The following is a 21,483-nucleotide window of genomic DNA, read 5'->3' on the forward strand; positions in this document are numbered from 1 at the left end:
TTCAACATTGGTATTGGCAGAGAATAAAACATGGCTGGATAGGGCACTAGCACCGGTTCTGTTATAAGAAATTTATATTTTCATCAAAATATATGGTAAGGAGATGTAGGCTGTGGGGTTTGAATTATCTTCATTACTATGTTGATTATCTACCTCTTTCCCCTGAGCTGGCAAAAAACCTGAAGAAATTTAATGTTAAAACATATTTCTCTACCCATCTCTTGACTCTACCCATCTAAACAGCAATCTCAGTTACAGCCTACCCGAAGTCAATAGGCATACTCATGATATTCACATGTAAAGTGCTTCATGCCAGAACTAACTCTCAGACTCAATTTCAAACACAACTACTACTTGTTCTAAACTCTGTTTGTTTAAAGTACAATATATTTTTAAGATCTTGTTTTCTTCATGATACTGTATTCAATTGACGAAGTCTGCATTTCTGATGAACCTAATCGTGAAACCTTATTAAATCTCTTATATTTTTTCTCGGCATTTAAGTCATTTAATAATTTTAAACATAAAGATATCCTTGAAGTATGGAGTAATTACTTCGAAAAATTGCTAAATGAAACAAGCAGCGATAGCACAGTGGTAAAAAAAACACTCAACAGGCATATAGTCAGGAATACATATCCATACTTGAAGTAGAAAAAACCATCAAAGGCTTGAAATGTGGAAAGGCAGCAGGAATAGATGATATTTGACCAGAAATGGTTAAGTATGGTGGTATAAAAGTCTTACAGTGGCTGCACTGCATAGTTCAGAAGGCGTGGACAGAGGGACGAATTCTCGATGATTTGAGTAGAGCTCTCATAGTACCCACATATAAAAAGGGAAATAAAACTGAATGTGAGAATTACAGAGGTATTTCCCTGCTGAGTGTTCCTGGTAAGATTATGCTGGTAAACTTGAGAAGAACAAGCTGGATTCAGGCCAAAAGAGGCTGTCAGGATCAGATCTTCACTTTACGACAAATAGTTGAGAAATCATGGAAATACAACAGAGATCTGTATTTAAGTTTTGCCAATCTGGAAAAGGCATATGACAAGGTGCCAAGAGAGAAGCTATTCAATACACTGCAGTTATATGGTGTCAATGGGGCATTATATCATCATCATCATCATCATCAAATTCCTGCCATGTACCCTCAAGGGGTGTACAGGATATGACAGTACTACATGAAAAAATTACATCATTACTAACTTCCTATCTACAATTTTCCTCCAAATCAGTCTGTTACTTGTCAAGACTCCAACATTATCAGATCTTATATTTCTATCGTCTAAGGCACTTTGTACCGTATCAATCCACCTATATCTTGGTCTTCCTCTGGGTCGTTTTCCTGCCAACCTGGCAGAGAACACTTGTTTTGCTAATCTTTCCTCTCCCATTCTATTTAAGTGACCATACCATCTGAGATCGGCTCTGCTAACGCATTCCTGGATGCTGACAATGTCAAGTTCTTTCCTAATATCCTCATTTTTAATATGATATTGCCATTGATGCCATTTGTTCACGCCTCTAATCTTTCTCAGGACTCTCATATCTGCGGTCTCTAGTCTTTGGTCAAGTGTTTTACTTCTGACCCAGCTCTCAGATCCATAAGTTAAAATTGGTTTGAACACAGTCTTGTATACAGCTAATTTAGTGTTCCGACTAACTTCTTTCTTATTCCATATGAATTTATTCAATTGACTTCCCACGATACCAGCTTTGCTGATTCTGTTGTCTATTTCTATATTTAGTTTACCATCTTCAGTAAAAATTGTGCCTAAGTAGCCGAAATGTTTTACTTGTTCCACAGGTTCTCCATTCACAACACAGTTGACATTTTCAATGATTCTGCCTATTTTCATTGTCTTTGTCTTTTTATTGCTGACCTTCATACCATATCTATTACAACAGCTATTCAATTTAGTCAGAGAATCTTGCAGACTTGTAGCGGATTTATTTAGAAGTATAACATCATCCGCATAAAGCAAAGAGCTGACATTAACATCTCCAATTTTGATATCAGATTTAATACCACATTCCTTCATAATGTGATCCATATAGATAATGAATAACAGAGGGGATAATGTACATCCTTGTCTCACACCAGATTTAACATTAAACCATCTTCCTGTACTTCCTTCAATTCTAACTGCTGACTCACAACTCAAATAAAGACTAAGTATTGCTTGATATAATGCCCCATTGACACCATATTACTGCAGCGTATTGAATAGCTTCTCTCTTGGCACCTTGTCATATGCCTTTTCCAAATCGACAAAACTTAAATACAGATCTTTGTTATATTCCCATGCTTTCTCGACTATTTGTCGTAAAGTGAAGATCTGATCCTGACAGCCTCTATTTGGCCTGAATCCAGCTTGTTCTTCACCAAGCTTTTCTTCCACAATTCTTCTCAACCTTTTCTCAAGTATACTTGCATAGATCTTGCCAGGAACACTCAGTAGGGAAATACCTCTGTAATTCTCACATTCAGTTTTATTTCCCTTTTTATATATGGGTACTATGAGAGCTCTACTCCAATCATCGGGAATTCGTCCCTCTGTCCAGGCTTTCTGAACTATGCAGTGCAGCCACTGTAAGACTCTTATACCACCATACTTCAGCATTTCTGGTCGAATATCATCTACTCCTGCTGCCTTTCCACATTTCAAGCCTTTGATGGCTTTTTCTACTTCAAGTATGGATATGTATTCCTGACTGCATGCCTGGTCAGTGTTTTTTATCACTGTGCTGTCATCACTGCTTGTTTCATTTAGCAGTTTTTCAAAGTAATTACTCCATACTTCAAGGATATCTTTTTCTCCTGTTTTCATTTCACCTTTATCATCTCTAATTCCTTTTACAGCACTCTTTCCTCCATTCCTAAGCTTCTTCAACAACCTCCAGAATATTTTGCCACCTTCTTGATATTTATTTTCTATATTCTTGCCAAAGTCCTCCCATGACTTTTGTTTAGCTAGTTTTACACACTGTTTAGCTTTCTTACATTTGTCTCTGTATTCTGTAAGAGTAAAAGCTGACTTATTTGCCAGGAACTTTTGATATGCTTTCTTCTTTTCCTTCACTGCCTCTTTAACTTCCTGTGTCCACCAGGGAGTTCTGATTTTTTTATCCTTGCACACAACCTCACCACATGCCTCTCTGGCAGAGTCAATCAATGTTTCCTTCAGAGTTTGCCACTGAATCTCCAAGGTTTGATTCCTGTTCTCAAACTCTTTCATTTTCTTTTCAATAATATTTCTGTATTTTAGCCTACAGTTCACATCTGAGAGCTGCTCAACTTTTATTCGTTTTAAAACTTTCTTACATGTTATTCTTTTCAATATGAAATTCAATTTTATCCTGCTCAAGACTAAATAGTGATCACTTCAAATTTCAAATCCTCTGTACACTCTGGTGTCCTGCACCAGGGAGAAAACATCACTATCAACAATAACATAGTCAATGAGACTTTTCTTATTCCTAGCCTCTTCTCTCCATGTGAATTTGTGCACATTTTTATGTTGGAACATGGTGTTAGTAATAACCAGTCCATGTCCTGAGCAGAAATCCAACAGATATTTGCCATTATTATTAGCTTTGCTCTTTTCTCCAAATTTTCCCAAAATATTTTTGTATATCTCACAATCATTTCCTACTCTACTATTTAGATCCCCAACAAGGACCAACTTTTCCTTTTTCATTGTGTCAGTTGCTTTTTCTAAAGCCTCAAAAAATTCCTCCACTTCTACCTTAGTAGAACCTTCTGTGGGACCATAGGCACAAATAAGTCTCATTGTCCAGTTCCCCATTCTCATATTTGCCCACATTACTCTACTTGAGACTGACTGCCATTCAAGAAGATTAGCCTCGTATTTTGTGTTGAATACTATGGCTACTCCTTCTTTTCCTTGATTGTCATTGCCTGAATATAACATTTTGTATTTATTGCTCAGAAAGATCTCACCAGTTTTGGTCTTTTTTGTTTCAGTCACCCCTATTATGTCGATCTGGTACTTATCTAATTCCTCAGCTAGCTCCATTTCTTTGCCATTCAGGCTTCTTACGTTGATAGTACCGATCTTTAACTCTGTTGATGTTGAGTTGGGGTTTGTTTTCAGATTTGTTCCAGTAGCTGACTTTTCGCTGTTTGCCCTGGTTCCCTGGCGAAAACAACGGGGGCCTTGTTTAACCGGGCGACGCCCCAGCCGGCATGAAATTTTGTCATGTTGTACCATCATTTTTTATTTTGGTTTAACCAATAAGAATACAATTTGGTCGGCTAAATCCCAAATTGCCAGCCCATCCTCGTTCGTTCAGTATCAAAGTAGATACCCAACAGGGTGCACCACGAGAAGGTGAGGATTGGACATTAGGTCAGAAGCCCTGGTCGGTTCTCCGCATTCCTTTAAAGGCTATGTGGAGGTCTCCTCTCAGTTATAATATCAAGCAATACTTAGTCTTTATTTGAGTTGTAAGTCAGCAGTTAGAATTGAAGGAAGTACAGGAAGATGGTTTAATGTTAAATCTGGTGTGAGACAAGGATGTACATTATCCCCTCTGTTATTCATTATCTATGTGGATCATATCATGAAGGAAAGTGGTATTAAACCTAATATCAAAATTGGAGATGTTATTCTCAGCTCTGCTTTATGCAGACGATGTTATACTTCTAAATAAATCTGCTACAAGTCTGCAAGATTCCCTCACTAAATTGAATAACTGTTGTAATAGATATGGTATGAAGGTCAGCAATAAAAAGACAAAGACAATGAAAATAGTCAGAATTGTTGAAAATGTGAACTGCTTTGAGAATGGAGAACCTGTGGAACAAGTAAAACATTTCAGTTACTTAGGCACGATGTTTAATGAAGATGGTAAATTAAATATGGAAATAGACAACAGAATCAACAAAGCTGGTATGGTAGGAAGTCAATTGAATAAATTCATATGGAATAGGAGAGAAATTAATCAGAACATTAAATTAGCTGTATACAAGACAGTGTTCAAACTAGTTTTAACTTATAGATTTGAGAGCTGGGTCAGAAGTAAAGCACTTGACCAAAGACTAGAGACTGCAGATATGAGAGTCCTGAGAAAGATTAGAAGCGTGAACAGATGGCATCAATGGCAGTATCATATTAAAAAACGAGGAAATTGGGAAAGAATTTGACGTCAGCATCCAGGAATGCATTAGCAGAGCTAATCTCAGGTGGTATGGTATGGGCACGTAAACAGAATGGGCGAGGAAAGATTAGCAGAAGAAGTGATCTCTGCCAGGTTGACAGGAAAACAGCCCAGAGGAAGACCAAGATATAGGTGGATTGATACGGTACAAAGTGCCTTAGACGATAGAAATATAAGATCTGATATTGTTGGAGTCTTGACAAGTAACAGACTGATTTGGAGGAAAATTGTAGATAGGAAGTTAGTAATAATGTAAATTTTTCATGTAGTACTATCATATCGTGTACACCCCTTGAGGGTACATGGCAGGAATTTGATGATGATAATGAACATATTTAGATTTTGCAAAACAGCACAAGTTAATTGTCTCATCCCCTGGTTTACAAATAATATTTTCTTTGATAATTCAAATTGCATGGTTCATTCTGATTCTGAATTCTTAAATTTTAATGCATAGGGGTCAAAGTTTAAAAAAAAAAAGAAAAAAAAATTGTAAGAATGATTTTAAGATCCAGATTTCCTAATGAATTACATGAAACTGCCTTTTATTGTGTAAAATGTTAGAAAAAACATAAGGGCTCATGTAGCAATAGCAAAGCTTCCCTTCTGAAAATTTGATTGGTACTGAGATATAACAGACTGGCTTGAGAAATATTCACTGAAGGAGACTCACGTACCCTTTAAGGAATGCAAATAACTGACTTGGGCAGCAGGGCTTTTAACCTAATGTTCAATCCTTGCCTACATAATGTGTGCCACATCAGTAGGTATCCACTAGATACTGAATTAATGAGTGATTGATGGGCTGGCAGTTTGGGACTTAGCTGACGAAATTATTTTCTATATTGACTTAGATCAGAAATAAACATGATGATATACACTACCATGATGAAATTCCATGTCGGTTGGGGCAATACGTTTTTACTCCACTACAGAAACAAACTCAGTGTCATAAGAATTCAAGACAACGTAGCATTATTGAAAAATAAAAGTAGAATTAGCAGAAGAGCCATAGAAGTATTGTGTTGGTACCATGTTATTGAGATGAGGAAGACTAAAACACCTTGTCCAAATAGCTTGTTAGATGTTATGTTTGGACAACAGTGATCAGAGAAAGGAAGGAGCAGATAACATTCAGTACCAAACATGAAGATAAACTCCTTGATTGGCAGGCATTCAAGTAGCATGTGGGCAAATTCCAAAATGGAGAATTGGACAATGAAGCTTATTTGTGCCTAAGGTCCTAGAAGATTCTCCTGAGGAAGAAGGGGAAGTGTTTTTCCTGTCATTAGAAAAGGCAGCTGAAGTAAAACAGAAAAGCAGGTCGTTGTACTGTTAATATGAAGAAAAGGGCAGCATTAATAATTATGATAATCTAAGTCCGATTTCAGTTCACAATGTTATCATTGATATTGATATTTTGTACTGGTTCAGGATACAAAAGTGTACAGAAGATCTGAAATTGGAAGTAAACATCACTTATTTCTAAGCATGATAAAAATAAATAATCATAGTTTTTAATTTAATCATAGTTCATTTTTAAAAAGAATTAAGAGTTGAGCACTTTCAGTGAACTGTAGATTCAACCGTACAAACATGCAAGAAAAATGAAAGAGTTTGAAAATAATCAAACTTTGAAGTTTGACAAAATGAAGAAAACATTAGTTAATTCAGCTAGGGAGGCATGTAATGACATTGGCAAGGATAGAAAAATTGGAACTCCATAGTAGATAGAAATCCACAAAGTTAGAGGCAGTCCTATAAAGGAAGAAAGCATAGTAAAAGTGCCTTGTAAGTAGTTTGTCGGGTGCTCTGAGAATAGAGAGAAACATGTTAAGAGAGCTAAATTAGGTATCATAAAGGTGTAAAAATAAGTTCTTGATACAAAAACTAATGATGTTCCAGATGTTGGGAGTAATTACTTAGACAAATTGAAATAAGAATTGACAGAATCATGGTAGTAAAATGTTCAAGAGATATGCAGTCAGGAGTACATATTAATACTTGATGTAGAAAAAAATTGTCAAAGCTTGTAAGTGCAGAAAGATATTTAGAGTAGATTAATTGTTCAAATCTGAAAGTATAAAAGTTCTGCAGTGGCTTCACTGAATAATTCAGAGGGCCTGATCAGCAGGTCGAATTTCAGATGGTTGGGATAGAGCTCTCGTAGTAATCCTCTGTGAAAAGAGAAATAAAACAATGAGAGGAATTTCTCTAAGTGCATGCATACTTCAGAAGAGGTTGAAAAAAATTGTGGAAGAGAAACCTGAAGAAAAAATAAGCTCATACCAAATTATGTAACAACTTTGTAAGAATGATTGCATCAATGATTGGATGTTGATTATCATGATGATAATAAGATAATTACTAACTAAATTTATTTAGCTAATAAATTAAGCTGATATTGCATCTTGGTTACCAAGGCATCTTCATAGGCTCAAAGAAATACAACTAAGCACGTGCACGTACTAGTGTGAAGGCAAACAGACTAAGTCTGAAAGGCAGGATCCTGCAGTCTTAGTTAGCATCCTCTGTGGGTGTGATGATGATGGAATCTCTAAAGGTCTCAAGATAATGGTCTCCCAGATTTTTGGCAAATCTGACCAAATTTTTTCATATTTTGTGAAAGCTTAAATGCTGTGGCAAATTATAGAAATACTCTTTCTGATTTATATCTGGCCTCATACAAAAGAGAAGTTTTGTTCCATTGGCTCCAGTGATTCTTCTCTGTGGCATGTTCTTCTCTTCCAGTGTGGGTGTAGTGCATTTAATAGATGTTTTTGTGTTCCTCCAAGTGGATATTGCTAGCTTTTCCTGTTTGATCAAAATATGAAAGTTGTCAAGACAAAGGCATACTTTAAAGACATCCTGTAGAACCAAGGATGGGCTAGATGAGGGAACGCATCTTTTGTTGAGTGGAGGTAGCTAATTTCAGGTATGGCTTGAAGGGGGGGGGAGGTCTGTATGTGGTACCTTTTTTAACACCCTTGAGATTTTTTCTGAGGCATCCCAGATGTAGGGAATGGCAATCGATTTTTTGTTTTCTGGATTGAAGGGTAGTAAGTTTAGGGGATGGAGAAAGAGTTCTGATTTTGTTTAGAGGAAATCCAATGGCTTAAACAGACTTTCAGATGTGATTGATTTTTGCAGAGACACTATTGTGGTTGGAGCAAATGTTTCTAACTCAGTTCTCTAAGGTTATGATGACACCATCTTGGGCTGGTAGGGTGGTGATGTGAAATCTTCCAGTTATTTTATTTATTTATTCATATAGAGTTTCCTCCCCTTTTCTCCCCCATCCCTATTGGGGCAAGTTGAGCCCCCTTGTGTGTGTGGGGGGTTAAGTATTTATGGCTGTAGATCCGTGTGTTCATGGGGCCGGTTTGCCTGCTTGCTGGATGAAAATGCCAGATAAACTGGCGGAAAAAACCCTACTGCCCACGCCCAAGACTGGCTAACTTGGCTATGGCTGAGGAAGATCCTCAAATTCCTCACGGCTTCGACGGGAATTGAACCTGGCACACTCCTTCTCCAGTCATATGGTTGCGAAGCGCACAACCATTAGTGTGGGTAGGTTATTCTTTTCTTTAGACAGAAAAGGATGCTTTGGGCAGTCCGATGGCTAGAGCATTCAAGCAAGAACAGTTATTGTTTTCCTTTTCAATGGTGAAAAGGATTCTAAGGTGTTAGCTGTTGAAGCGTGCTAAGAACGTTTCCAGTGAATTCCAGCCATGTAACCAAATGGAGAGCACCTTGTCCAAGCAGTGTAGCCATATTGTAGGTTCGAGAGGGATTGAGATATAAATGAGAAACTGTGGAGATATAACAAGGATCTGTTGTTATTCATCTATATGGAACATGTCGTGAAAGAAAGTGGCATCAAACCTGATATTACAATCAGAGGTGTCAAACCTAGCTTTTTGCATGATGTAGAGATTGTTTTACTCCTAAACAGACTGGTTCATCTCCAGGATTCTCTAAAGGTTAAACAATAATGGTGATAACTTGCATCCTTGTCCAACTCCTCTCTCTGCACTGGGAATTCTCGTTTCCTCTCCATTTACACATACTGACGCAGTTTGTGACCAAAAAAAATCTGGAAAAATTTTATTTCTTTATAGAATGTAATGGAGCTTTTATTTTTATAATTATACACTATAATTATTTAAGGAAATATTTTATTTTTTAAAGCTTTATTAAGGGTGTTGTTACTTCCACTGAAAAAACAAACAAACACTGAAACCTATTAATATTACATGCTAAGATCATTTAGTGATGATGGTATCGAACAAAGTGATATTTTCTCCCTAGTTCAGGACACGAGTGTACAGAGAATTTGAAATTGAAAGCGACCACCATTTTGTCTTAAGCAGGATAAAATTGAATTTCATATTGAAAAGAAGAACATATAAGAAAGTTTTAAAGTGAATAAAAGTTGAGCAGCTCTCAGATGTGAACTGTAGACTAAAATACACAAACATTATTCAAGTGAAAATGCTAGAGCTTGAGAACTGGAACCAAACCTTGGAGATTCAGTGGCAAGCCCTGAAGAAAACATTGGCTGATTCAGCCAGAGAAGCATATGGTGAGGTTGTCTGCAAGGATAGAAAAATCAGAATTCCACAGTGGACACAAGAAGTTAAAGAGGCAGTGAAGGAAAAGAAGAAAACATATCGAGTTCCTGGGAAATAAGTCAGCTTGTGCTCTTAGAGAATACAGAGACAAATGTAAGAAAGCTAAACACTGTGTAAAACTAGCTAAACAAAAGTCATGGGAGGACTTTGGCAAGAATATAGAAAATAAATATCAAGAAGGTGGCAAGATATTCTGGAGGTTGTTGAAGAAGCTCAGAAATGGAGGAAAGAGTGCTGTAAAAGGAGTTACAGGTGATAAAGGTGACATGAAAACTGGAGAAAAAGATATCCTTGAAGTATGGAGTAATTACTTCGAAAAATTGCCAAATGAAACAATCATCGATAGCACAGTGGTAAAAAACATTCAACAGGCATACAGTCAGGAATACATATCCATACTTGAAGTAGAAAAAGCCATCAAAAGTCTGAAATGTGGAAAAGCAGCTGAAGTAGATGATATTCGACCAGAAATGCTGAAGTATGGAGGTGTAAAAGTGTCACAGTGGTGACACTGCATAGTTCAGAAGTCCTAAACAGAGGGACGAATTCCATATGATTGGAGTAGAGCTCTCATAGTACCCATATATAAAAAGGGAAATAAAACTAATGTGAGAATTACAGAGGTATTTCTCTATTGAGTGTTTTATACAGTATACTTGAATAAATAAGATTTATTCAAGTATATTATACTATACTTGAGAAATGGTTGAGAAGGATTGTGGAAGAGACACTTGAAGAACAAGCCGTATTCAAGCCAAATAGAGGCTGTCATGATCCGATATTCACTTTATGACAAATAGTTAAGAAATCTTGGGAATATAACAAAGATCTTTTATTTAAGTTTTGTAGATCTGGAAAAGGCATATGACAAGGTACCAAAAGAGAAGCTATTCAATATGCTACAGTTATATGGTGTCAATGGGACATTATATCAAGCAATACTTGGTCTTTATTTGAGTTGTAAGTCAGCAGTTAGAATTGAAGGAAGTCCATGAATATGGTTTAATGTTAAATGTGGTGTCAGACAAGGATGTACATTATTCCCTCAGTTATTCATTATCAATATGGATCACAATATGAAGGAAAGTGGTATTAAATCTGATATCAAAATTGGAGATGTTAATGTCAGCTCTTTGCTTTATGCAGATGATGTTATACTTCAAAATAAGTCTGCAAGATTCCCTGACTAAATTGAATAACTGTTGTAATAGATATGGTATGAAGGTCAGTAATAACAAGACAGAGACAATCAAAATAGGCAGAAGCATTGAAAATATCAACTACACATTGTGAAATGGAAAACCTATAGAACAAGTAAACCGTTTCCGCTACTTAGGCATGATTTTTAATGAAGATTTTAAATTAAATATGAAAATAGACAACAAAATCAACAAAGCTGGTATGAAAGTCAACTGAATAAATTTATATGGAATTGGAGAGTAATTAGTCAAAACACGGGGTGCTTAAGGGTCAAAGCTGTATAACTGAGAGGAGACCTCCAAATAGCCTGTAAAGGAATGCAGAGAACCGACCAGGGCTTCTAACCTAATGTCTGTTCCTCATCTTCTCATCATCATCATCAAATTCCTGACAGGTACCCTCAAGGGGTGTACAGGATACGATCGTACTACATGAAAAATTTACATCATTACTAACTTTCTATCTACAATTTTCCTCCAAATCAGTCTGTTACTTGTCAAGACTCCAACATTATCAGATCTTATATTTCTATTGTCTATGGCACTTTGTACAGTATCAATCCACCTATATCTTGGTCTTCCTCTGGGTCCTTTTCCTACCAACCTGGCAGAGAACATTTGTTTTGCTAATCTTTCCTCGCCCATTCTTTTTAAGTGACCATTCCACCTCACTATCGAGGAATATCGGGAGGACCATTGTTTCATAGATTCTTCATACCAAAGATAAATCTAACCTCATGGCATAGTTTATTATTATTATTTTTTTTTTTAAGCCATATATGACCAAAGTAAATAACCTCTTGCCCTATCATGTAGAATTCTGTATTAGTTTTTTGGTACTGGTAATATCTGCAGAATCTGAAAACTTCTGGTCCCGATATCTCTCCATTGCTTAAATTTTTTTTAATTAGCATGTTTTTTATTTTTATTTTTTATTTTTCTTATTTTTCTCTGCCTGGTGTATATCAAGTTCCTTGTAACTGCAATCTGTCCTACTTTGGACAAACAGGATGCTCTATAGAAAAAAGAATTCAAAAACATCAATCATACATTCAGCACAACAAATCCGATACGTCTAGATTAGCTCAACACAGAATAGAGACAAGCTACAACATCCTCTGGTCCAAGACTCGGCTCCTACACAGGTGTCACTATAAATTTGAATGTCTATTTAAAGAAAGTGCTGAGGCCTTGCTTCACCACCCTAACTTGAATCGAAATGACTATATATCTTTATCAAAAATTTGGGAAAGTTTAATCAGGATAGCACATTAATTTTTTTTTAATTAAGACTTTTAATTCCTACATTAGTCTGTTATTTATAAATTAAGATTATTATATGAATTTGTGAATTAATATCTTTAATTTAATCATTACTCTGATAAAAAAAAAAAGTTTTGCTCTCTTTAATACTTAGCGATATTCTACTTTTGAATGATCAAATGTTGGTATTCCATCTTGTTAAAAACTGTTCCTATGTAGCCACTGAAGATAGTCTGTTATTTTCAGACTGAAATATTTGGCAAATTAAAATGTAATGTTCTTGTGTAAACGTATTTATGTTATATTCTTATTTTTGTAATCTTTCACTCGCCTGGCCTTTACACTTAGTACCGCTGTTCTTGAAATCACGGTATCACCAATGAATGTAGTATGTGATTCATCTTCAACAGTGGGTAACTATTCATTTGATTGGCTGGCATTCAAATATTATTTGAGACTACCATGAGCAACATTCCATCTAAAGAAAATACTAGCTTTAAGAAACTCATACAACAAAATATTCATAACCAAAGCAGATGTGGATGATTCGGCTCTCATAATGAATCGAACGGTATATAATAGAGAAATTAACGATTTTCCAAAACATATGCTTATGTATACCAGATGCTAGAATTATGTTTCATGCCATTAAATTGTTACAGGGAACTTATTTTTGGAAAATGCAATTATCTATTACATGGTCTCTGACGACCGCTGCCATAGTAACAGCGAACTAATATCACTACTTTTGGAAGCGGTATGGCCTATAGTATACAGTGGTGCCTTAGTTAACGACGGTAATCCGTTCCTGGATTACCATCGTTAACCAAAACCGTCATTATCCAAGGCACGATTCCCCATAAGATTTAAATGAAAATCGATTAATTTGTTCGGGCTCCTCTTAAATTGTTACAGGGAACTTATTTTTGGAAAATGCAATTATCTATTACATGGTCTCTGACGACCGCTGCCATAGTAACAGCGAACTAATATCGCACTACTTTTGGAAGCGGTATGGCCTATAGTATACAGTGGTGCCTTGGTTAATGATGGTAATCCGTTCCTGGATTACCATCGTTAACCAAAACCGTCATTATCCAAGGCACGATTCCCCATAAGATTTAAATGAAAATCGATTAATTTGTTCGGGCTCCTCTCTACAACCATAGTACATATTATAAATGCAGATAAAACTCATTTAAAATGTCTTAAAAATATGGTAAATATTTATTTATTTATTATACAGTTGGGGTGTATATGTATTTGCTACAAAAAAAAAAAATTTACATTACTAAAATGAATTGTTCATGAAAACAGTTGTTAATTATCAGTCTTCACCAGAAGGACAATTGGGCTCACTTTGGAGTTTTTTGACAAATGCACCTGTAAAAAATATGTCTAGGGTTGTTTGCTTCTGCCTCTTTTTTTATAATGTTTCTGAAAAACTGCATAGACTTTTCATTAAATAGATCTGCAGTTCTGATAACCTCAGATTTGTTTGGATTCCATTTCATAGCAACATTTTGAACTTCCTTCCACTTTGCCGAAACATTTTTGATTTCAGCATCGTAATTTGTTCTTTCTCTCCATCCTCATCTTCAGATGAAATTTGCATTCCTTTTCTTCACATTGCTGCTTGAAAAGTTCTTTTAGCTTGTCAGTAGTCATTTCTCGGTCATGCATCTTCAATAATTCTTCAACATCTTCTTCCTCTAGTTCCAAGTTAAGATCATGAGCAGTTGCCACAATATTTTTTACCAATTTGTGTCCTTCATCTGAAGTTTCTTCATTACCAAAGGAAGGACACAATTTCCTCCATGCTGCTATGAAACATTTCATTGTTACTTCTTGCCAAGCCTTTACAATTAGCCTAATTGCTATGACAATGTTGAATTCTTCCTTCCAAAATTTTCTTATGGTTATGTTGGCAGCCTCATACATTTCAAAGCACCTGGTAAAAAGTGCCCTTGTGTAAAGTTTTTTAAAATTTGCAATTATCAGCTGATCCATAGGGTGAATCAGAGATGTAGTCTTGGGAGGAAGAAAAATCACCTTGATGAAATCTAATTCCTCTGGTAGCTCTTCTTGTATGCACGTTGGATGGCCAGGTGCGTTATCCAAGGTTAAAATGCCTTTTAGAGGCAGATTGTTCAAGATAGGCTTTGACAGTTGGTCAAAACACTTCGCGAATCCAGTCTCTAAATTCTATTCTTCTTTGCTGTTAGACTTCCACAAAACACTGAGATTGGATTTAGAGACATTGAGCTTTTTGAATGCTTGGGGATTTTCTGAGTGTTAGATTAACATTGGTTTTACCTTGCAGTCTCCACTTGCATTTGCTGCTAAAAGCAATGTTAACCCATCATTCATTGGTGTATGCCCAGGAAATGTTTTTTCCCAACAGGACATTTATCACAAAATTCTTTTGTGATAAATGTCCTGTTGGGCATTTTCTTCCAAAATAACCCAGTCTCATCACAATTGAAGACTTGTTGAGGTAGGTATTCTCCTTCTATAATTCTTGTAAAGCTATTGACAAATTTATCTGCTGCTGCTTTGTCAGCACTAGCTGCCTCTCCGTGTCTGATTATTATTATTATTATTATTACCACGGGCTACTCCAGGAGTCCTTAGACTCATCGAGGGAGGCCCTAAACATCATGTTCACACAGCTGTTCAACATTCTCACAGTATCTATCATACCTTGCCTTGAACTCGCTCACTGTCATAGCACCCACAACAGACTCTGGCAGCTTATTCCACTCATTTACCACTCTAAAAGTAAAGAACCCAGCTCTAACACCCCTGCTAACCACGCTCTTGCCCAGCTTCCATGGGTGTCCCCTAGTTCTCCCACCACCAGTCTGATCTCAAAAATATCATCTGAATTAATCCTATAGAATCCTTTTAGCAATTTGAATGTCTCAATCATATCTCCCCTTTTCCGCCTATCAACTAGTTTCTGCAACCCACAAATCTTCAACCTGTTCTCATATGGTTCATTCCATAGACCTGCTATCATCTTAGTCACTCGCCTCTGGATCCTCTCCACCTCCTCCCCATCAAGAAGGAACCAAGGTGACCAAATCTGGGCACAGTAGTCGAGATGAGGTCTTATCAGGGCTCGGTACAGAGGTACAATAACTTGTTTTTCTCTGCTCGTCAAGGTATTTTTCAACAACCAAGTGAGTCGATGAGCTGATTTAGCTACTTTCGCAATGTGCCCCCTAAACTTCATCTCCCTATCCACCAACACTCCCAAGTCCCTGGCCTCATCAATCTCTTGGAGTACAGTTCCACCAATGTGGTATACTGCTGCTAATCTTTTCACTCCGAAATGCATAACCTTACATTTTGTCACATTAAATTGACATCCATTCTCCTTAGTCCAGAACTCCAATCTATCTAAGTCATCTTGCAAGACTTTGACATCTTCTGCATTCACTATCGCCCTACCCAACTTTGCATCATCAGCGAACAAATGAACTGTCCCACTTAGACCCTTCCCTATATCGTTAATGAACAGATTAAACAGCAGTGGTCCAAGAACAGAACCCTGTGGCACACCACTAGTCACAGGGTTCTGTTCTTGGATGTTCTATTCACTGATCACACTATGAATTCCTGTTCTTTTTTTAAAGTTGTCAAACCAACCTCTGCTACCTTTTGAAATCATCATCTACCTCAGAACTTGATCCCGAAGTCTTCTTTTTCAAATCTTGATAAATCTGTTTAGCTTGCTGACAGATTGCATTTTGAGATGTAGTATCTCCCGCCATTTCTCTTTCTTTGATCCATATTAGTAATCGATTTTCCAATTGCTCAAAAAGAAGCCCTCTGACATTCAACCTTGAAGTTCCATTAGCAACCTTAGCTACCATAAGTTCTTTCTTAGCCAAAATGGTTGATATTGTAGAATGACTGGTTTCATATATTCGAGGTAGCTGCATAACTTTCACACCTTCATGATGTTTTGCTATTATTTCTTTCTTCTGTTCAATAGAGAAAATTTTTCTGTTTTTTTTTCCCTCACTAGCTTTCTTTTTGGGACCCATTTTGTCACACGGTAAAAAATTCACTCTATAAAAAAAAAGATACGCAAAATACGGTATTATTACAAATTGTACAACACTATGACAAGGGATACAAAGAACATATCGTCACCTGAAAATAAAAGTAAAAGTTCAAAAAAAAAAACTTTTTGAAATAAAAGTTAACAGTTAAATTTGAAACCTGCAATTTTTGACTTAGTGAATTTTGCTTGGAAGGTGACGATATTAGATACAGCACTTACCGTAACATACTCTGATTAGCAGCTTATAGATACAATGATTATTATACAGATGAGATTTGATTTTGCCTTTTGATGGCAAACGAACAGTGACATGCACCCGCCAATTTATTGTCTATATGAACAAACACATAAAAAATAAGTGCTTAAATACTCATTTTCATCATAAAATGCATTTATAACCACAAATTTTAAAATAAAGTACAGTATACTACAAGAAAAGAAACAAACAGAAAACGTAAACAACTGGCTATGATGGGTGAAACATATCTGAGCTTCACAGTTATACCGTGTGGCTGTTCTTTATTTGACAATGTCTTCCCGCGCATGGTTGATTGCGATCGGAAAATTCGGTTTTTTTAGATCGGATAGAAGTTCACATAATCGAGAGTCGTTAATCAAAGCCTGTGTTGTTAATCAAGAGATTTTTTTTCTTACAGCCATTCATCGTTAACCAAGTTCGTCATTATCTGAGGCCGTTGTTAACAAGGCACCACTGTATTTCTTTACTTACAAGATAACCTGAAAAAGAGCATCTCTTGATCCAGTAGCATAAACAGACTCACCTACAAAGCAATTATGAAAGTCACTTTCTCTCACAAGCATCTGCCTGCTTTCATTAAAAGTTCTGTTTGCTTTAAAATCATAATAAAAAATCTTAACCTAAAAGAATGACATCCTGGTTAGTTTCAGTGTTTTTTTTTCCCTTCATTAATTGCCATTGTACTGGGGACCCTTGACCTTATTAAGTCATGTTTATTCCCTGAATTATTGAAATTCACCACCATTCAGGTTATTTTGCATAGAAAAGAAAAATATACAAACATATGGATGGCACACTGTAGTGGATTTCCTATTCATCTTCTGGCCAGTTTGTATATTGAAATTTAGAAAATCAAGCACTTAACACAGCTACACATTAACTTAACTAACAAACAATCTGGATACGCTGTAGATGATATTTACTATTTGGCCTAATTAGATACATTTTTAATATATTTAAACAGCATACCTAAAAATATGCCTTGCTGTATTTGAAAGAAAAGAAACACCCATTTTCCCTTCTCAAACATTAGTTATGTCACATAATTAATGTTTGAGACTACAAGATAGGTCACTATCCTTTCCTTTTCTGTTTATAGAAAACCTACACGATATGTGACATCATGTAGGTCACACTAGTCACACACTACATGTGACTGCTTATGTAAGTACCTTCATCTCTTTCCAACAGTAATGCATATTCAAAACTTGCACATAGAGCAAGGGCTGTTTTGAATGAAACAGCTCTTGCCACTGATCTCGGTTACCTCCAGCACTTTTTTTTTAGCCAGTAGCTACAATCCTATAAAATAGACAAAATACTGCTTATCCACAATCCATCCATTCCACAGCTAATACACAGCAAAACTATTACCATCCCTTGTATCCAGGGTACATCTGAGAAGATAGCCAAAGATCTTGGCAAATTTACATGTCACTTTCAACTATGTATCTAGCAAGCAACCTTCATTTGTTACACAAATGATTAGTTTCTAGCCTCTTGCACATCTGTAAAGTTCCATCTACCTGAAATTTAGTCTACTTTAGACAGCCTGGTAAATCTGTTAACATCCATCTTCAATGAGCATAAAAACTACATTTGCTGTCATTGGTATGGCAATTTTGGAAGAAAGTTGAAATACTTTGGACATATTGAAAAGATAGGACTTCTCAAAACAGTAATACATGGTAAAGTTCCTGGCAAAAGAGGAAGGGATAGACCCTCATTGAGATGGATGGGATGGTGTGTCTGGAGTGAGTAATCTTCAGAGAGCTGAAGCCTCCAGAATAGCATAAAACAGTATCACCAACCCCCCTGGTGAAGACTATTGTGGTTCATTGCCGAGCAACAGAGTGACCATACGGTATCTGATGATGTCCATTGAACAGATGAATGGATGGTGTGACAATTCAGGACTGGCAAACTGTGCTCTGGATACTCCTTCACAAAGGATTAAATGAAAGATAGCTGTGCTCCATAGATCTGAGAGACTATTTTTGGGAACATCAGCTATGAAATACTCCTCTAACTCCAACCTATCCTGACTTGTCTGAATTCACTCTATTTTTATTCAGTCACTACAGCTTGTCTTGATAGGACAGTTTTTCAGTTGCAGTTGTTCCTACAACTGTAAATTTATTTAATTGATGGCTGTTTATGCAGTTGTGATTTGTGCTATGAAGATGATACTAGAAATGTAGTGAAATATAAGTATAGAACTTATATTTCACTACATTTATTCTGGTATTGCTATTATTGTATATGCTATTTTTACAAAACAAGCTCCTATTAATGATAAATGGGCCTATACACGGGAAGACACTTTATCCAAGTATACACTTACACTTACAAATGGAGGAAAGAGTAGTCTAAAAATCATAGATGATAAGCATTACGTGAAAACTGAAGTTGAAGATGTTCTAGATGTCTGGATTATTATTATTATTTTTTTTTTTTAGATCAAGTGTCCACATAGTGAGTTTTTCACTATGTTCTGTTCACTGGTAATGATTTTCCTTAACCCTTAGTACCTTCTGTTTTGCTGAAGCTATTTCTTCCATTCACTGAGATAAGTCTTTATTCATGTTTCTTTCAAGTTTCCTCCATTATTTCTTCACTTTTCTTTATGGTTTACCTTCACCTTTTATTGAGGATTTTTTTTTTTACTATTTTCAATCTTTCTCTGTGATTATTTTTATCCTAGCTCTCTCACCAGCCTGCAATCATTATCACAGTTAAACTTGTTGACAATAGATATATCTTTCCATGTTGTTCTCATTAATATAATCAGTTTCTTTAAAAACTTTTCCATTTGCTGGACAGGTTGATTGAGTTGTTAACATGCTCACTCTGCCAAAATCCTGCTATGAATTTTCAGTGGCCATGGATATTTGTGATTGCCTTTAGGTAGATGAATTTTACTTTCCCAGCATTAGACCACTAACTCACTTATTGGAATTCTGAAGATGATTGAAAAAGTGCCATGTTTGGTTTCTAGTCTCTAAAAAGATCCTTAGCATACCCATGATTATTAATTTTATTAATGTGTGAGACATTACTAATATTGCCAGCCTGGTTGGCCAAGTTGTTAGTGTATCCACTCTCCAGCCAAAAGGCTCTGGGTTCCTGCCTTGGGTATGGTTGTTAGCGTTGTCTGTGAAAATACTAGTGGTGATGGTGGGTGGTAGATTGCGTTGGCTTATGTGATGATGGTATTTGCTGTTCATTGTAGTTAGCAGATGAAGAGAGAGGGAGGTAGAGTAGGTTTCCACATTAATACATATATGTATTAATGTGGGAGTTCCAATTATTCTTCATCTGAATAATTGGAGGTAGGCACCTTTGCATAATGCACATAAAAATAGCCCCATTGCATATATATGATTCAGAAAAAATAATACATTGTGGATTGTGTTTTATTTGGGAAATGTTTTCATCTTCTACTTGACATATCTTCTTTTTATTTCTTTCCCCTAGATAATGCCGCACTTGAAGAACTCAGTACAGTTGTGGTACGTCGGTAAGAAGTGAGTTTATTTTTTTATTCTTCACTACAATTTATATTTTTTTAGCAAACATTTTTGATTACTTAGCAAACAAAAATGGATTTAAGATCTTAGTTGAGTAATCAGTTACAAAGTGGCTGAATCTATACATGACAGAAAAACATTGAAAAATTTATTAATTTCTTGGTCAGATTTATTTGCCTTGCTATTTTCATTAAGCAACCAGGAAGAACAGTAAAGGTGTAATCTGTACTAACTCCATAGTATGAACAATACAAGAGGAACAAAATTCATTTTTAAGTTGCCAGTACTTTTTTGCTGGATTTTAAACTAGTCTTATTTTCAGAGCCCAAACATATACTTGTTACTGAACACAGAGCAGTTTCAACTATATGTATATGAAGACATTCAAATTATAGATGAATATGTCTAATTATGCCATCTAGGACCTGATAAAGAAAAGTGACTAAATGTGGTCTTAAAATGCACCCAAATCTGTAAATTAATGCAGCCATTCTTATTTGAGATTAGATGCTTCTTATCTGATGATGAATCTTAAAAAACTTATAGTAACATATAGTAACGTCTATGCTGCACAGTGGTCTTCTGCCATTTAATCCTGTATGACCATATTCAGAGCATTGTCTGCTCACCCTGACTTGCTATAATGATGATGGTAAGGAAGGAATTGAGTTTTTTTTATTCTCTTTCAACGTATATTAACAGATATCAACCGGTCTGTCCAAAGTAGGCTAAGTTGAAGTTGCATATTACCTCATGCATTCAAAGATGTGTAAGTGGATGAAGCTTGGACCTAGAGATTATATATATATCATATATGAGAGGTACAAGAAACAGTAACATATCAGTGCTGTGTGTGAGTGAGTGAGGTGCAGAAGAAACCTATTTACACATTATGAAGAAGAGGAGAAGCAGGTTCAATTAGTTTGCAGTTGTACTGTAAAAGGATGTTGGACAGCAGCTGCTCTTGTTTTAATATGCCTAACAGCAAGTGGAGGAATGATGCTTACTACTTAATTGGAGTACTGACCAGGGAAGTACCTGTAGAAGAGAAATAGAGCTAAAACATTGCATCTGTGAGATAGAGGTTGAAGTGAGCCTATGAGGGAAGGATCATCTATGAGCCAAATTGCTCTCCACTGGTGAGAGCAATTTGGCCCATAGATGATCCACAGGTGCATCACCCAAATATGTGTACATTATTCTAACAATGGATGGAATTGGGATTTATATAGGGTTAGTAGCTGCGTCGGTGTAAAATAGCTTCTTAAGCAGCAGAAAAGAATGCCTAGTTTTTTTTAGAAGCTGAGGAAGCTATTGATGTGATGTGTTTTTACCA

The 21,483-nt window shown here is 36.1% G+C and overlaps 1 protein-coding gene across 4 annotated transcripts in view; it reads left to right on the forward strand.

The window, feature by feature from the left end:
• The window catches only part of LOC150104464 (serine/threonine-protein kinase Tao-like), a 713,758-nt gene that overhangs the window by 94,485 nt on the left and 597,790 nt on the right, over positions 1-21,483 (forward strand). For all 4 annotated transcript variants that reach the window (XM_090395159.1, XM_090395157.1, XM_090395158.1 and 1 more), the window contains one exon: positions 20,095-20,144. The gene's annotated coding sequence lies outside the window, so the exon portion shown is untranslated. The remainder of the gene's footprint in view (positions 1-20,094; positions 20,145-21,483) is intronic.

The sequence above is a fragment of the Typopeltis vanoorti genome, chromosome 7 (assembly GCF_054136105.1).
Source record: "Typopeltis vanoorti isolate ZY-2024b chromosome 7, IOZ_Tvanoo_1.0, whole genome shotgun sequence".
NCBI lineage: Eukaryota > Metazoa > Arthropoda > Arachnida > Uropygi > Thelyphonidae > Typopeltis > Typopeltis vanoorti.